Source organism: Convolutriloba macropyga, chromosome 5, assembly GCF_964194025.1.
Source record: "Convolutriloba macropyga chromosome 5, txConMacr16.3, whole genome shotgun sequence".
In the NCBI taxonomy this organism is placed as follows: Eukaryota; Metazoa; Xenacoelomorpha; order Acoela; family Convolutidae; genus Convolutriloba; species Convolutriloba macropyga.
The window spans coordinates 52451671-52470394 of NC_134472.1; positions in this window are offsets into that span (position 1 = coordinate 52451671).

An 18724-nucleotide genomic window follows, 5' to 3' on the forward strand; every position below is an offset into this window, starting at 1 on the left:
ACTATTTTAATAGGATTAATTTTAGGATATGATGGTAACGAAAATTAATACTTTCAAGTTTTCAGAACTCTAAACTCTAGGGTAACATTGCTATCGCTTTTTGTTTGAAGAAGTCGTATCAAAATTTATTTAATTCTTTTAGCTTCTACTCATTGCTGATAACTCTTGTTGTCTTTTCGGATAATCGTGAATGGAGCGCCAAATACAAAAGTGGTTCACTATGAGTCACCCCTTAATGATAGTGAGCAGTTAAAACTTAAATGCGTTAAAGATGGCGATGAAGGGTTTACCTCTTTCCAGTCCCAAAAGGGGTTTTCAAATATCAAAATACGTCACAGAATTTTTTCAGCAGCTTTTTTAGCAGTTTTTTCTGTTCGTGTGTAGACAGCTTATTCCTATTTAGATAGGAATATCAACAGTAAAGGTTGCTTCTTGATGTGAACGCTTTAGCATCGCAATTTGATTAACCCCGGAAACCGGATGGATATAACGTAACCGGACTCGAATAAAGAATTTTTAATTCTGCTGCCTAATTTGTGGTTTTAGATCTGTTGATATACATTTAGTAAAATTCCTTGTGAACATTAAAATCTGTGAATTATACCCATGAAAACCCACTTGGGTTATTTTCTTTTTTTATCTTGTCAGGAGTGATTAATGGAGTAGATCGTTTTCTTGAAGTTTTTGTGAGTGATAAATGGGTGAAAGCAGGTAAAATGTTTGACTATAAGTTTTTTAGAGATAGACGATGAAAAAAATTACTGAAATTGTTGTTTCACAAGCATGGGGCTTAAATTCGATCTTAATCAATTTTTCGCATTCCTGTCACGAGATTGATTAAGAAGTCCTAGAAAAGCTGAGAAAAAAATGAGAGAATACCTTGAAAGGCTAAGGCTTCTAAGAAAAGAGTACTGGTTGTTCAATGTTCGACAACTTTTGAATTTCTGAAAAAATATTAATTTCTGAATTCAATTTCTAAAAATATTTCTAAAAAAGTGTTGCTTTGCAGAGTACTCTTGGTTACTCTTTTGTTTGTTTCGATTCTCTGTACTTTAAGAAGTCTTGACCTTTATCACCAATAGACTCCTGCTTTTGGTTATCAGTTTTCTCTATTATCTGCTGAAAATTTTCTGCTTTGACTTTTCAGTGATTTGTTTGCGAGCGCATCTTAATTTTTTAAAGCCTATTGCAGGCGCATCTCATAGCTTCATGAAATTTTATTTTATTACTCAATAACTCTTCCTGATATTTTATTACTCTAGGTTTCATTCTCATGAAAAACGAAAGATTATTGTTTTTGAGAAAGGATATGATACAAGTCTTCTCTCATTTTTGGCTAGCGCTGAAATTAATTTTACACTTTTATTGTTCCGACCCCTCTTGAGGGGGAGGAACTATATACTCAACTGGTTTTTTTGTTCAGTCAATTTTGACCGATCGATATATTCATCGTAGAGAGTTATGAGTGGTATCCTTAAAAAGCCCGACCAGCGTAGAATATGGAATTAAAAATATTTTTAATTTTGTTTTCTAGAGCGATTTATCGTGGTTAAAAATCTTTCTGAATATTAGATCAATTTGCGTTATTTTTCTTCATATTTCCCTAAATTTTTTCAACTTCGATAAAGTATGTAGAAATTGTTGTAAATAGTACTGTTGATTTTATTTTTAAAGACGAAAAAATTCTGTTTACTATTTTTATTTAAATTTTTGGGCTAGATACTTCAAAATTCAGCTTTTTTCATCAAAATTTGCCCGAAATAAGCTTCTTTAGACCACTTTAATTCAATTTGCCGGGAGTACATACCCAAAAACAACTAGCAATCTTTGTAAACTACAAAGGGAGCTCGTCCTACTTCCACTTTCATTGCGCGTTGTCTGGAATTAAATTTTTGATAACTTTATTTTATGGTTATCAAAAACGCTGCATTTAACTAAAAAAATTATCTAGATCTATAACATTCGAAACAATTGAGTGTGCTTGTTGGACGAACTGATATAGCAAAGCTGGTTCTCTTCCAATCTTGGACTGTTACAATCCAAAAAATTGGTCTTTTTGAAAAAAAATTCGATCTTTTTCTTGTTAATTAAAGAACAAAACAATTCAAATCAAAGCTCACTTGTGATAGGTCCAAATTAATGTATCTAGTTTATTTACTAAAAATATTATGGTCATTTTGACTTTTAAAAATGTTTGATTTTTAAATAAACAATGGCTTATAGAACTTTGCCACTATTTTTCTCTTAGTTGGGTCAACTTGTAGCTTAGTCTCCGCAAAAGAGAATGTTTCTTCTTTCTGAATTAAATTTTAATCTTTTTTGCGACTTTACGTGTTAAGTTATGGGTTTCTGGCTTTGATAATATTTCTCGTTTTGTCACATAATACATTATTGGCGTTCAAAATTGAGCATAATTGAACACATAAAAGTCTTGAAAGGCATAGCTTATGGTTTTAACGTCTTGGAAGCCCCTTTCTCGAAGAATTTAATTGAATTTTTTACCTGTCTTTAACTGTCGTTTTTACTTTGTCTTTTCAGTCGTATTAAATTTCCTGGATATTGACAGGTCTCATGGCTTGTTATGGAGGATTAACGGATATTTTGATTTGCGTAGATAGCTGATGGCTTTCATGACTTTGAAAACAATTGTTTTCAAAAAAATATATATTTTTCAACATCGCTTTGTTCTTTTTTGTCTATGCGTTGCCTAGTCCCGTTAATTACAGGTCACATATGAAATTTTTGTCGTCCATGGGGGGTGCAAACATACAAATTTTACTATAGCGTGAGCGGAGATTTTGTATCCAGGGCTTCTGGAGGTACAATTCTGGGAAAATATTATTCGAATGTCATTATTTGCTGCTTAGAAAGTAAAACTTCTCGCATAAGTTTCTCCAAAACAGTTGCTACACACGTTTTGCCTATTGGTGTTTTTATTCTGCGTAAAATTCCCTTAACAGGTGTTGCAGCTGTATAGAGAAGGTATAGGAGAAATACTTGCAACCGCGTGAGTAGATTTAATATCGGGGTTGGAAATTTTGGATTTTACCAATATGAAAAAAAATTAGCTGAAATATGAATTAACGTTGAAATTAGTTTAAATATTACAATAAATGTCTTCTTTCAATTGATGACTAGATTTTGGCTCTGAAATTTGCTTTCAACAAGTTGTTGCTGTTGAACAAATTGTAGAAAGTCAAGCGATCTCAAAAACAGCAGAAAAATAAGTTCCTTCTGTGAATAGATATTTGAGAAAAAGGTTCAGGTCCCGCTAATCAAATGCCAATTTTTACTGGAATTAAAAGGAAATGCTACAAAATTTAAATATATATGCAGGATCCGTTGTACGCATCAATAGGTTTTAGTAAAATGGGTATCTGATATCTACACTAAACAATTAGGTTTTCCTACTTGCGAGGGATATGAAATTCAGGATAAAAGAGGCGAAAACAGAATCAATTATTTATACCAGTCTGTTTCGTTTTCTGGATATAAACACCCTGTTGGTTCGAGCTCTAAATTTTAATGTTTTTTAAAAGAATTCGTAATGAGTTTACTTGCTTCGACACGGGTTTTTCTTAAAAAAAGTAGACTAATTTTTGATTTCTGTCTATATGTTACGTTTTTTTGTAGACGTAAGACATAATTGAATTATTTACAGGTCTCAAGCGCTTCCTTTAGATGAAAATGTTTCATCTTGTAGCTAACGGCTTTCATGAATTTGAAAATAATTTTTTTCAAAAAATGATAAATAATTACCTAATTTCGCTCTTCTCCTTTTTTTTGTCCTCTTGTCACCTATTCTCATTAATGAGAGGTCCTATACCACATTAGTAGCGTTACAGAGAGATTTTTACGAGGAGCAAAATATGGCTTTACGACTCCGAATGCGTTTTAATTGAGTTTTTGTTTGTCTCTTTGTTGTTCGTTTTTTAACCGCATGAAAAACTGAATAATGACAGGTCTCAATGCCCTTCTATAGAGGAGTATGTGGTCATAATCTTGTTGGATGTTTTCAATTGATGTCTAAGGGTTTTCCATTACTTTGCAATTAATTGTTTTTGAAAAAAAATAAGCCAAATTTTGTAACTTCGCTATTTTGTTCTTTTTTGTCTAATTGTTGTGTTTTTTGTTACCGAGCATTTTTGACCTTGTTAATAAGTTTTTTTAAAATGACATAAAATTTCGAATGTAGTTATTGTTTGTTGTTATTTTTATTGTTTGATTGTTGTTATTTTTTTTAATAATGGCTGACGTTATCAATCTAATGCAGATTTTTTAACACCGCTGGGTTATTTGCGTTGGAGGCGTTTATGCCAAAAATATGCATGAGGGGGGTCGGAACTTTATGTGCCAACGCACAATAATAAGCCTCCTTGTATAAAAATGCTGCTTCTCATATCTTCCCGCTTGTTATTGCAATGCACACAGCTTTTTCGTTGTATCTCATTAATTTTGAGGAAAACTGAAAGTTCTTGAAACAGCCTCAATTTTCATCTGCTCAAACGTTAACTATTTTTAAAATGTATGTTGAGACAGTTATCCACAGAAGGGCGATTTTTTAAAGAGCAATAAGGAGGCTCAGTAATGTGCTTTTGCGCATAATGTTCCGACCCCGCTGATCCACAAGTTTGGCTTAATTGTATACCAAATAAGGAAGATAAAGTAAAAATTGGAAAAAAATCACACCTATTGATCAAAATTAAACGGTGTGTGAGTAAAAATTGCTTCCAGCTTGAATCACTTTATTAAATGCCTATTTTTTGAGAAAAAACTTTATCATAACAAAGTGTAAATAATGCCTAAACTAATCAAATTAGTTTTTTTCTTCACTAGAGAAAACATGGAAATCGTTAACAAGTAGACAAACAGAACAAAAACGAAAAATGTGTTTGTTTTATTCAAAACAAATAATTTCAAATCATGAAAATCATAACATATCAATTCAAAGCTTTAAATAGGCTTCTCTTCATTCATACCGCAATATAAATGCTTTGAGGCCGGTCACTATCCAGAATATTTTGTATGTCTACAAAAACCGACAAAATCGGACAAAAAAATAGTCCATTGAGTTTAAGAAGAAAAGGGCGTTCAAGCCTTTAAGACCATAGTCGAGTCGCTAAAATTATAGAATAAAATTAACTGCGCCTTCTTCCAGCACCAATAAAGAGATATGTGACCTCTTAATAATGAGACTAATCATTTAAAAAAGAACAAAAAGAGAAAATTAATAGAGTACGTTTTTGTTTTTCGAAAACAATTAGTTTCAAAGACATAAAAACATTAGCTAGAAACTGAAATCAATAAATAGGTTGTTTTATTTCTCAAAGGAAATCCGCTGAGACCTGTCAATATTCAGAATATGTCATACGTCTACAACAAGATCGATAAATAGACAAAAAGCAAAATTTATAAGTTTTGTGAGAAACCGGTCTTTGAGCCGTTAGAACAGTATGCAATGCACTAAAAATCTTTGATATGTTCAATTGTGCCTTCCTTGAAAACCAATTATTTGACATTCGACCTGTAATTAATGAGACTATGTAACACGTGGATCAATAAGAATGGCAAAATGCAAATTCAAAAAATTATATTTTGATTCCAAGGTCATAAAAAACTTTAGCTACCAACTGAAAGCAATATATAGGATCCATTGTTTATCTGTAGGACGCCACTAAGGCCCGCAATTATCTGAAATTTATCATTCGACTCCAAAAAGACTGACAAACAAAGACAAAAATCAAAAATTGAATGAAAATTTTGCCTAAAACCAGTATCGAGGCCGTTACGACTAGCACTGATTCACCTAACCTGTAATTATTGAGACTAGGTATCATGCGGACAAAAAACAGCAAACAATGTCTTAACATTTTTAAAACATCTGATTTCAAGTCATGAAAAGTTTCAGCTATCAAATAAAATCAGTACATATGTTCTTTTGTCATCCAAAAGACGCCGCTAAGATCTTCATTTATGCAGATTATGTCAGGTGGCTACAGAAGAACGAAAAGCAACAAAAACGAAAATTAATTTCATTTCTAATAGAAGACGGCGTCGAAGCAGTTAAGACCGAAATGTATTCACTGAACTGATGTGTTCGTTTTTGCGTCGTTTTTGGAGACCAGCAAGGTGATATCTGACCTGTGAATAGTGTTAAAAGTGAGGAAAAAGAGCGTCAAGGATAAAAAAAATTGTAAAAATTGGTAGCGAAGCAGAAAACCATTACTTAAGACGTTATCCGCATTAGACATTAATTTTTATTTCATTATAAACACGATGCGACCTGCTTTTGCTGACCTTACGCTACAACTGGGCCAAAACAGAAAACAAGTTTCGCAAAGCTCTAATACATTGTTTAGTTTTAAATTTGTTTTAAAAGTTCAAGTGACGATATGTTTTCAACTAATAAACTAAATACGTTTCCTTGAGTTTCTCTGGGAAGCCAATGGGACCTGTCATTAGTATGCAATGGTTTCAATTTTTCTTTTTTCTGTAATTAATGTAGGAAAAAGCAGAAAATGCAACCAATTTTTTAAAATAACTTTTATAAACAACGAGTAGACCAAAACTAGCCTTCCTATTGCCGGTTGTTTATCTGGAACACATATATGTGCCGAATTTTTTGGATATAGATAATTTGAAAAAAGGTCATCCAAAAATAATTTATCCATTTTGCATAATTATTGAGTTAATTAGCAAAATACCGCAAACTTCTTCTTATCAAGAACACTATCAAAGGAGCCACATGTCAAATTAGCGATCTTTGGAGTCAGCAAATGTTGTGTCAACCGTTTTTAGGGTTGTTAATCCTGTAATTAAAAACAAATTGACTAAAGAAAGTTGTAGCAAAAGTTATCAAAACTTTTAGCCAAAAAATTGGATCAAATACTTCAACAACACAACTTTTTTAGAGGTAAAACGAACAACACTATTGTCACAAATTTTAACATTTTTTCTCGCAAAATTGGCAAAAAAAATGATTAGAAGTACGGAAAATGTGACCGCAAATCTGAATTAAATGTGACATCAAACACAGTACTACAATGGAGTTTGCCAATTTTCTATCGTTGTGGCTGACAAACTGTTATTAAAGTAAAAATTCATGTTTTTTATGAAAAATTTTTTTTTAAGCAACAAACGTTTTTTATGAATAAGTTTTTTGGCTAAATTTTTCATCAGGAATCTGCCTATACGTCATATGCGTCTCTTACTATAGCGTGAGCGGAGATTTTGTATCCAGGGCTTCTGGAGGTACAATTCTGAGAAAATATTATTCGAATGTCATTATTTGCTGCTTAGAAAGTAAAACTTTTCGCATAAGTTTCTCCAAAACAGTTGCTACACACGTTTTGTCTATTGGTGTTTTTATTCTGCGTAAAATTCCCTTAACAGGTGTTGCAGTTGTATAGAGAAGGTATAGGAGAAATACTTGAAACCGCGTGAGTAGATTTAATATCGGGGATGGAATTTTTGGATTTTACCAATATGAAAAAAAATTAGCTGAAATATGAATTAACGTTGAAATTAGTTCAATTATTACAATAAATGTCTTCTTCCTTTTGATGACTAGATTTTGGCTCTGAAATTTGCTTTCAACAAGTTGTTGCTGTTGAACAAATTGTAGAAAGTCAAGCGATCTCAAAAACAGCAGAAAAATAAGTTCCTTCTGTGAATAGATATTTGAGAAAAAGGTTCAGGTCCCGCGAATCAAATGCCAAATTTTACTGGAATTAAAAGGAAATGCTACAAAATTTAAATATATATGCAGGATCGGTTGTACGCATCAATAGGCTTTAATAAAATGGGTATCTGATATCTACACTAAACAATTAGGTTTTCTTACTTGCGAGGGATATGAAATTCAGGATAAAAGAGGCGAAAACAGAATCAATTCTTTATACCAGTCTGTTTCGTTTGCTGGATATAAACACCCTGTTGGTTCGAGCTCTATAATGTATGCAAGCTGAAAGTGTTCGAACACTCTGAATTAAATTTTAATGAATCAGACAATTCAATGAATGCGCCATCACTATCGTTTGTTGAAAGAGAAATTTTGCACTTTTACGGCATCAGTAAACCTGCAATGAAAGTTTTGAGCAGTCAAGAAACCAGGAAAAAATTCTAAGTTAGCTTAGTCTATCGGTGAGCCTTCGGTAGATTTGTAGCGTATGATGTATTTACCCAATTCATGTTAATGCCTGCTTAGTCTAATTTTATTTGTAACGCTCGAAGCAATTGGACAGTTTTATAGGAACTCTAACGTAAAAAAATGTCTCATACGCAAAAACATCAGGAAACCGAAATTTTTTCATCCGAGTAGCTTTTAAAAAAAATTTCAAAGAGATTCAGACAGTATTTAAAGCATTAGCGTTAGAAGAACTAATGTGATACGTAACTGAAAAAATTGGTGAAGGACTACATTCAATAGCTTGATGTATGAGTTTTTAATAGAAAATTGATGTGTCAGTGAAAAATGTGTGTCACGAAATTTATGTAGAATTTATTTTTTGAACTGAGTTGTCACTTTATTTTTTTGAGGCGTGAGCCATTGAGCTTGGAGTTTGTTAAGGTTAAAAAAAATTGTTTGACTGACAAAATGTGTATTGATAGATGTAAAAATTAGCTTAGGAAATTCGAAACTCTAATTACTTCTCCGTAGATTCTGAAATGCTTCCTTGTAGATTGAAAAGGTAACTAAAACTGAAATTTGATTTAAAGCCTTTTAATATCATGAAAAGCCATGAAAAACTTTAGGTATCAACTAATATCAGTACCTGTGTTCCTTTTTCATCCATAGGAAGCTGCTAAGACCTACAATGATCCAGATTATGTCAGATGACTACAGAAGAACGAAAAGCAACGACAAAATTAAAGATTACTTTCATTTCTACTAGAAGACGTTGTTGAAACTGTTAAAATCAAAATATATTCACTGAAAACTGATGTGTTCAATTTGCCTTCTTTTTAAGAGCCGGCAAAGTGGTATCTGACCTGTGAATAGTATGAAAAGTGAAAAAGCGTCAAGGATGAGAAAAAGTTCAAAAATCAAAATTTTTTTTGTGAAAACTCGTAGTATCGAAGCATCGTATTATCGTAGTATCGACTTTAATTTTAGATTCAATATAACAATTTGACCTGCTTTTTGTTGACCTTACGCTACAACCATATAATCCATGGCTTTTTTTGAAAATATGTTTTAATAGTTAAAGCGGCGATATGCTTTCGACTAATACACTAAATAGGTTTCCTTGAGATCGCCAGGAAGCCAATGGTACCTGTCATTTGTAAGCCTTGGTTTCAATTGTTTTCTTTTCCTTGTAATTGGCGTAGGAAAAAGCAAAAATTGCAACAATTTATTTAGAAGTCAACTTTTTACAATCGGGATGTTCTTTTACGAGTAGACCTAAACTTGTCTTGCTATTGCCGGTTGTCTATCTGTAAAACGTAGTTGTTCCGAGTTTTATTGATATGGATAAAGTGACAAAAAGGTCATATGAAAATAAAGGATCCATTTTGCATAATTATCGAGTTAAATTAGCAAAAACCACAAATTTTTATATCAAGAACACTATCAAAGGAGCCACAAGTGAAATTTGCTACATTTGGAGTTAACAAAGATTCTGTCATCAGTTTTTAGGGGTGTTAATACTGTAATTGTAAACAAGTGGACTAAACAAAGTTTTAGCAAATTTAGCACAAGTTTTGGCCAAAAGTTGGATCAAACACTTCAGCATCACTCATGTTTTTGAGGTAAAACGAACAACACTTGCAACAAATTTTAACATATTTTTTCGCAAAATTGGCAAAAAAAATTATGTAAGTACGGAAAATGTGACAGCAAACCTCAAGTAATTGTGACATCAAACACAATAAAATCATGAAGTTTGCCAATTTTCTATCGTTGCCGCTGACAAACTGTTATTAAAGCAAAAATTGAACGTTTTTATAAGTTTTTTGGCTAAGTTTTCTATGAGGAATCTGCCTGTGCTAAAAATATATCATGCGCATCTCATACTATAGCGCGAGCGGAGATTTTGTATCCAGGGTTTATGTAGTTACAATTCTTGGTAAATAATTTTATAATGTCATTATTTGCTGCTTAGGAAGTAAAACTTCTCTCATAAATTTCTCCAAAACGGTCGCTACACACTTTTTGCCTATTGGTGTTTTTTTTGTGCGTGAAATTCGCTTAACAGGTGTTGCAGCTGTATAATCTTAGAGAAGATGTAGGAGAAATGTTTGAAACCGCTTGAGTAGATTTTATCTTGGGGATGGAAAAAGAATGGATTTTGGCTCTAAAGTTTATTTTTAACAAGTTGTTGCGGTTGAACAAATTGTAGAAAATCAAGGGATCTCAAAAACAGCAGAAAAATATGTTACTTTCTTGAATAGATGTTTGAGAAACAGGTTCAAGTCCCACTACTCAAATACCAAATTTTAGTGGAATTAAAAGGAAATGCTGGGAAATTTAAATTTATGCAAGATCCATTGTACTCAGATAAATAATTCAATCCTTGGGAGGGATGCATCAATAGGCTTTAGTAAAATGTTTATGTGATTGCTACACTAGAACGCTTAGGTTTTCTTACTGTCGAGGGATATGAACTTCAGGCAAATATTGGCGAAAACAGAATCAATTGTTTATACCAGTCTGCTTTAATAGCTGAATAGAAGCACCCTGTTGGTTCGAACTCTATAATAATGTATTCAAGCTGAAAATTTTCGAAAACCTTGAATTAAATTTTAATGAATCAGACAATTCATGAATGCGCTATCACAATCGTTTGGTGCAAGAGAAATTTTACTTTTACGGCATCAGAAAAACTGTAATAAAAGTTTTGAGCAGTCAAGAAACCAGAAAAAAACATTCTATAATTTTGAATTGACGGTAACTCATGAAAATTGTTCTCCTTGAGAGGAATTGCCTAAGGGACTTGAAACTTAGTCTATCGGTGGGCCTTCATTAGACATGTAGCTTATGTTGTATTTACCTAATTCATGTTAATGCCTGCTTAGTCTCAATTTTAATGGTAACGTTCGAATCATTGGACAGTTTTTTAGGAACTCTCATGTGAAAAAAAAAGCATGCGCAAAAACATTAGGAAACGAAATATTTTTGATCAATCGAGTAGTTTTGTTTTAGAAGGGTTGTATTTAAAGCGTCAGCTGAGAAAAAACAATGTGATACGTAACTGGAAAATTTGGTAAAGGACTACATTGAATGGCTTGATGTGTTTTTTAATAAAAAATTTGTGTCGAAATTTGTATTTATTAAACAGAATTGTTGCTTCTAATTTTTTAGTCGTGAACCATTGAGCTTTGAGTTGGTCAAGGTTAAAAAATTTGTTTGACTGGTAAAATGCGTAATGATATATGTAAACATTATCTTACGAAATTCAAAGCTCTAATTACTTGTCCGTAGATTTTAAAGTTCTTCCTTTTAGATTGAAAAGGTAACTAAATCTGAATTTTGATACAAAGCAGTTCAATTCAGGAATTAATTTTCGATCTAAATTGCGTATCGTTAGGAAAATGGTTTTAGATCCCCTGTACAAAGTTTTTAGCCATTACTGAAGTCGTGTCTCTTCATGCAACTTTTTGCTTGACTGTTTTGAGCTCAGCCTTCACTTTGTTCCAAAGTGTTCTTGTTAATGAACGATTGTTGCCTTCCCATTAAGGTGTCGTCAGTAGTTGTTTAATCGACTGAAAACTTTAATCGTTTCACAAGGAGGCTGTATATACGACAGTAGTTGGCTATATTTTATAAATCTTTATATATTCACATGATCACCAGTTTTGCCATGGTGGGCAAAACGGAAAATCTCAGTCTTTGTTTTATTAACATTATTTTGCTCCATACTTTATTTGACCATTTCAGTGGAATGGAATCTCTTTGAATTAATATCTTTTCGAAAATGAATTTTCTTAAATTTTTAGCTATTTCAGATTGTGTGCATTTTTTTTAGCTTTTTCTTTTTATCGCAGTTTTTTTTGCAAGAATAATTTGTTCCGGCCTTCAGTGAAATAACTCCGTCGACTTCGGGTATGGATGGAGTGTTCTCAGGGCATGATGGATGGAGTGGTTCTCAGTTACGTTTTATTTTTTTCAAATATTTTTATTTTTCTAATATGAGTTTTTTTGCTGAATTTGACTAGTCGCCTGTTTTCTGCAGCTTCTAATCACTTGCCAGTTTACTGTCAATAATTAAAGTTTTTGTTTTGTTGCCATAATAATTGACTGGATATTGATCGAGTTTGTTTTCCAGTTTTGTTTGACTTTTCTAGTTTTGTTTGAGTTCATCTTGTCTTTTAGTTGACTTTTTAAATTAGAATTCTGCCTTTTATTGGTTTTTGTTGAAATTTAGTTAACACGTTGATTGCATAGACAATTTCAGTTGAATTAGTGTAGTATGGACTCCTTTCTCTCGGCAATATTTCTTAATTTTTTATCGAAATTTGTTTGTTTGCTCGTCTCATACAGCTTTTGAGCTCCTGAAACTTTTTTGTCCATGGGTTTTACTGTCTTCAATTTAGCCAATTTTTTGGTTACGAGATTTAGCTTCTTGGGGGGTTGATCTTTGCATTTTTGATTTTCGTTGAGAATAATTCTTTTCTCTTATTTTGGATTGGATTTTGATTGCCAAAGCGCTAAAAAAACTTCTTCTTTTATTAAATACAAGACTGCCACTAGTTTTCTTCAACTTCATTTCAGATGTTTACCAGATTTGTTTTCTAGCTGAAATCGCAATGAGCTCCATAGAGGTAATTTTGATTACGATAATTTGTGATTTGAATGAGTATGTGAGAATGAGATTTTTTTGGGACGTGCTTTGAAAATGTGCTAGTTTTTTTTTACAGACAATATTATCCAAATATTTTTTAAATTTTCCCGGCTTTATTTTTAGATTTTGAGATGAACGGCTCAGAGAAGTTCAGATAGGAGGTTCCAGAGCAGCTGAGTTCTTATTGTTTAATCTAAATATTTGCTAAATAAATGATGCTCTGTGATCCGATTGTTGATTTATTTAATTTTTTTATTTTGGTTTCAGTATTTTGTTCTGTTTGATTACTACCGAACAAAGTTTGTTCTATTATATTAGTCCTGTGATCTTTTTGGCTATTTTTAGTGACATAATACTCCCTCCTCGGCTAAAGTAAGGCAGAATTTAACCGCCCGCTTTTCGTTTGAGCTATTCAACCGAGTTAAATCAATTACATTTTTATTTTGCAAGTCAGACAGGAGGATAGAATTGGTCTACTCTTTTGCAGAATTTATGGCTTTTTTGTTTGAGTAAATTGTCGGTGGTCATTTCCGAATTTTTCCAGCTTGTTAATTGTCTTCAGCGTCTTTGTTGTGGCCATTTCAAAACGCCACTGGAAATAAAACAGGAATTCATTAGACGTTTGGCACTCAGATGCTAAAATAGTGTGCGACGTCATTCGTTAATCCGTTGATATGATTTTGTAAGTCGAGCGTGTGACATTTTGGATCATGCACGACTATCTAAATCACAAAACGGACTTCTGCTTTTACTCATTAATTTTAATTGAGTTTTTATGTTTTTTTAGATGAATGAAGGTCGTCCACCTTATACTACTGGGAGCTTTGTTATTGAAAATACAATTTTTGAAATTGGTTGGAAAATATGAATATATTTCAGGTTAAGATTTTCATTTTTTGCTAAATCGTAATCTGTTTTTCGGTATCAAGGAGTCAGATCCTCTACTTCACTGCTATTGGTCGGCAATTCAATTTCAATTTTTAAATTTTTGGTGGTGTTACCTTCCGTCGTGCGAGAAATGTCTTTCTGGGTTTACGAAATACCAGAAATATTAATTTTCAATTATATTTATTGCTTATCCCTTGCAATTTTTTTTTCTGATGCGTTATTTGAAATTGCTTACCTTGATTCATATCCATTGATGATAAATAAAATATTTAATAAAAGAGATACGAATATTTTATTTTTTTTCAGTTAAGATATTATTTATTCCGTCTCAAATACCGCAAAATGATGCAGACAGCAACATAAGATCTGTCATTATGAAAAAATGAATAGGGACTTGAGAATTCTGATAAAAGGAATCAAGCAGGTGCCCATTCGGCCTTTTATTGAGGGATTAGAACGTAATCCCGCTTCAAATTATGATTTCAGAATTTTATGGCACTTCTTTGCAATCAACAAGCACACTAAGTTTCAGGAAGTTAAATTCGGAAAGTATGTGTCAACCGAGTTCTTTCGCTGAATGCGTAAATAGAAGATACCATGAGCAAAAAGCTTGAAAATGGGTTATGCTTGATGATAATAAACCTAAAGTAACCGTTTTACATGTAAATTAAACAGAAAAACAGCACATGCTAGTGCTATGAAATGCGTTTGAAATAGTAATTGTAATAAGAATAAAGGCCGGTTGCAACGGCTGCGCGGCCATATATTTTTTCAATAATCCTAAAACCGTCCGCTCTAAACCGGTTTTGTTAGCAATTACAGCACATGAAAGATGGATGGCTCTAACAGTACTCACTAGCTCCCACATGTTCAATATTTAGACAATGAATAAATGAAAATTCACAGATATCAAAGAATTTTTGTACTTCGGAATGGAAAGAAATTATTAATTATGGTTCTTGTCCGATTTCAGGAGCATCATGAATTTCGTTATCAGTCTCTACTCCCAAAAATCTGCATTCAACAGCTTAATAATATTCTGTGTCACATTAGTTTCATAATGGACTCTCGAAAGATCTACCCCCAACCTGCGATTGTGCTGAAAACTGATGAAAGTAATTGGACCATAAATTGCGATTCCTTGGTTGAGTTTTTGCGTCAGTCAACCTCTATAAAGATGGCGCCCCAGTTACATATCGGAATAGCTCTGAAAGAGGGGATTGTGAGTCATTATACAAAGCAAAAAGGAGTTACTCTCGATGAGTATTGGCCTGATTGTCATCCTATTCCTGGAAGTTTTCTGGGAGGGCTGCAGAGTGAGCCCGCTAAGTCAGCACTACTTTATCACTGCCTTCAGATTTCGTCTGGCGAGGAACCCGAAACGGTATCAGTTCATCAAGATGTATGGTCGAAAGAGTTATACGATGAAGACACTCACAATTGTTTGGATTTTGTAGTTGATTGTTTGAAGAAAAGTAGAGTTGTACATGATCGTTTGACGAAAGAGCAGTTTATTAAAGACTTTATATCAGGCGAAATTGTGTTGCGTTAGTACAAAAGTTTTTACAGAAATTATTTTTATTTTAGCAGTTGATTTTGGTTTCTCTGTCTTTGTTTTTGCTCCTAAATACTGTTTTCCCCCCAGTAGATGTAATTTTTAATGTTTTTTAAGGTTTAAGAGTACCTTTGAAGTATTTGAATCGGCTTTAGATTCCAGAAAAGCACTCACCGTAACGCAAAAGTGGGATAGCGCAGTTGTTTCTTTTGTTGAAAGTTTCTGTGAATTATTGTAGAAATGAGCATGAAACAGTCCAAATTGCGCCTATCATACTTTTGCTCAATTTATATTTATTAAATTGTCGGCAATTAATTCTAATAGATTTTTAGCATTAGAACAAACCCCGTACGCTTAGGAAGGCTTTTTATCCACACAGATGGCCCTGTTTCAAATGTTAGGTTATGAAGTTGTACTGGTTGTTTTTGTTTTTTGCCGCTGTTTCTTGATTGCTGAAAAACATTCTTATTCCTAGCAGACAGTTTTTATTTTGTGAACGTTTGAAAGGTAAAATTCGACCAACGAAAATACCCTTGGTTATATAAAAAAAATCTCGGAGAAGTCGGAAGATGCAAGCCAAATTTGGACAAAGTGGTATTGGAAATGAGGGATTATCAAGGCTATTTTGAGGGCTTAGGTTTGTTAGACATTTTTAGACTTGTGTTGTAACATATTTGAGCGTACTGGGTCGCCATTTATGGGATTACTCCAAGAAATAGTTATCTCGACTGTAATTTTTTCTAAGTTAACATTAAGGAAAACGGAAATGTAATTTTGAGCAGCTTAGAGTTAAATCATTAATTGATCTTAAACGAAGTTATATTAGTCCTGTGGTCTAAGATCAATTAATGATTTAACTCTAAGCTGCTCAAAATTGCATTTCCGTTTTCCTTAATGTTAACTTAGAAAAAATTACAGTCGAGATAACTATTTCTTGGAGTAAAAACATAATTGGCGACCCAGTACGCTCAAACATGTTACAACACAAGTCTTAAAAAGTCCTCTTCAAGTCAAGCAAACCTAAGCCCTCAAAATAGCCTTTGTAATCATTTCCAATACCACCTTGTCCAAATTCTTTTTTTAATGCGACTATTCGCTTAACCGATTTTTTCTCTAAATAATTTGACTTCTTGTCCCTTTTAATTGCTCTCAAACGAAGTTTGTAGCAATTTTATTAGTCCTGTCGGTCTAAGATCAATTAATGATTTTACTCTAAGGTGCTCAAAATTGCATTTCTGTTTTCCTTAATGTTAACTTAGAAAAAATTACAGTCGAGATAACTATTTCTTGGAGTAATCACATAATTGGCGACCCAGTACGCTCAAATATGTTACAACACAAGTCTTAAAAAGTCCTCTTCAAGTCAAGCAAACCTAAGCCCTTAAAATAGCCTTGGTAATCATTTCCAATACCACCTTGTCCAAATTCTTTTTTTAATGCGGCTATTCGCTTAACCGATTTTTTCTCTAACTAATTTGACTTTTCGTCCTTTTTAATTGCTCTCAAACGAAGTTTGTAGCAATTATATTAGTCCTGTCGGTCTTGTTTGCGATTTTTCGCTTGACCGATTTTTCGTCTGATGCTTTTAACTTTTCGTCCTCATAAACGGGATAAGCAGATAGCGCCCAGAGTGCAAGTTCTCTTAGAGCCTTTCAGCTCGCTAATCTCCAATCAGAAACGTTTCGGAGACGTATACTCATGGTTTGAATAGCGGTTCTTAAAGTTTTATCCACCCCCTCCTCGTTCAGGCCGTAAGGACGTGGCCCCGTCCGTCCCTCGTGCACCCCACTCACCCCCCCCCCCCCCGCTGCGCTCACCATTCACCTTCAATTAATCTAAAGCTAGTCTCGCTAAACCTTAGCTAGCTACTGACGATGCCAATTGCTGGCCGGTTATTTGAGAGCAATTCACCCGACGTTAGTCGGTTATTTTTTGGTTATGTTTGAGCGAGTATGGTTCACTTCTTTTTAGTTTTTGTTTTAACGGGCCTCGAGGTAAAATCTTGTCGATGCATTTTCCAGCCCTCTTTGCAAGTAGACTGTTTTCTCATCTTTTCATGTTTTTTTTCCGTTTCACAGTATTCATTTTTTTTCTGGTTTGGAATAATTCTTTCACATAGAATTATTATTTTGACAAGGTGATTCTGTTTTCATCTAGTTTTTTCTAAATATTTTCCAGATCAGTTAGTCTATCCTTCTTAAAAATTTGTAACATGAAAGCTCACATGGTTCACTACGTGGCACGGAAAGTTGCCACATTCGCATTTGAAAACATGCAATGCATCATGTCGATGTGCTTGAGATTTTAAACAATTTTTATTTCAATATGGTTCACTCCCAATTCACACAGTCCACTGTATTTGAGATTGTGTGCTTATAACATGAAGGTCATTATGGTTAGAAGCAATAGCATAGCAGCAGAAGTTTTTCTCGGTATTGCTGAAGTTATAATTCAACTATAAGGTTTTCATACTTCAAGTTGATATTTGTCTCAATTCTCATATCTGCATAAGTAGGTAAAATTAAAGAATATTGTTTTGACGGACAAAACGCTTAGTGAACGGTTCTGATTCCGAAATCAAATAGCTCACAAAAAATTATTTCTAGATTTCTGGCTGGTTGGATTACAAAAGGAGCGCTTTCTCAATAAAGCAGATGGGCCTAAACGTTCCAAATAGCGAACCTAAAAGCTGCAATAATTTTGCTTTTTGAAATTTAGAGACACATCTATGTCGAACTCTTACCGGGCTGGCCAAGGAAGCATAGACATGCTTTTAAATAAGTAACGATGAAATGACTGTGAGGACATGAAATGAGAGCAAAATGTTTACTTTGTATGGATTTTGGAAAATAAGAACAGTTGATTAAAAAATTAAAACTGAAAACTTTTTCACCTATGAGGAGAATTGGGAGCCAAAAACAAAATTCGCAAACAATTCCGAGAGAAGAATGTATCATCAAAATTGTTAAATTAAGAGTGCCTCCCAATTCATAGATAATTGTCTGAGCAGTCTGTACTTTCCACAGGAAATTAATACTGGTTCAAAACAAAAGCAATTTTGGCTGTTGAACTTTCATACCTTTTTTCAGAAAAATATTTGGCATCATTTGTCTTAATAACCATTAGCGAAAAAGAAATTGAAATAGTGGACGGAATTTTTTCGCCATGGCCGCTGTAAAAATGGCCTTCAGTGAATATCTCCCTACAAGGCGTGTCTTAAAACCTTAGATCGCTTGCTGGGCAACGTTTCCTTTGAAACATACTAATTAGAATGAAACTTGTTTGCAGAAGTGAAAATGATTTTATTAATAGCCGCAAAGCAATAGCTGAGCCTATTATTGGCCTTCTCTTGTTTTTACGACTCCAAGAGGAGTATTGAGATTCTACAGGTTTTGCGACTCGAAGAGGAGTATTGAGATTCTACAGGTTTTTTTTAGCAGAAAGCAAGTTTGTTCATGACTTGAATTTTGACTTCTTTCTGTTCGAGCATTTACCTCCG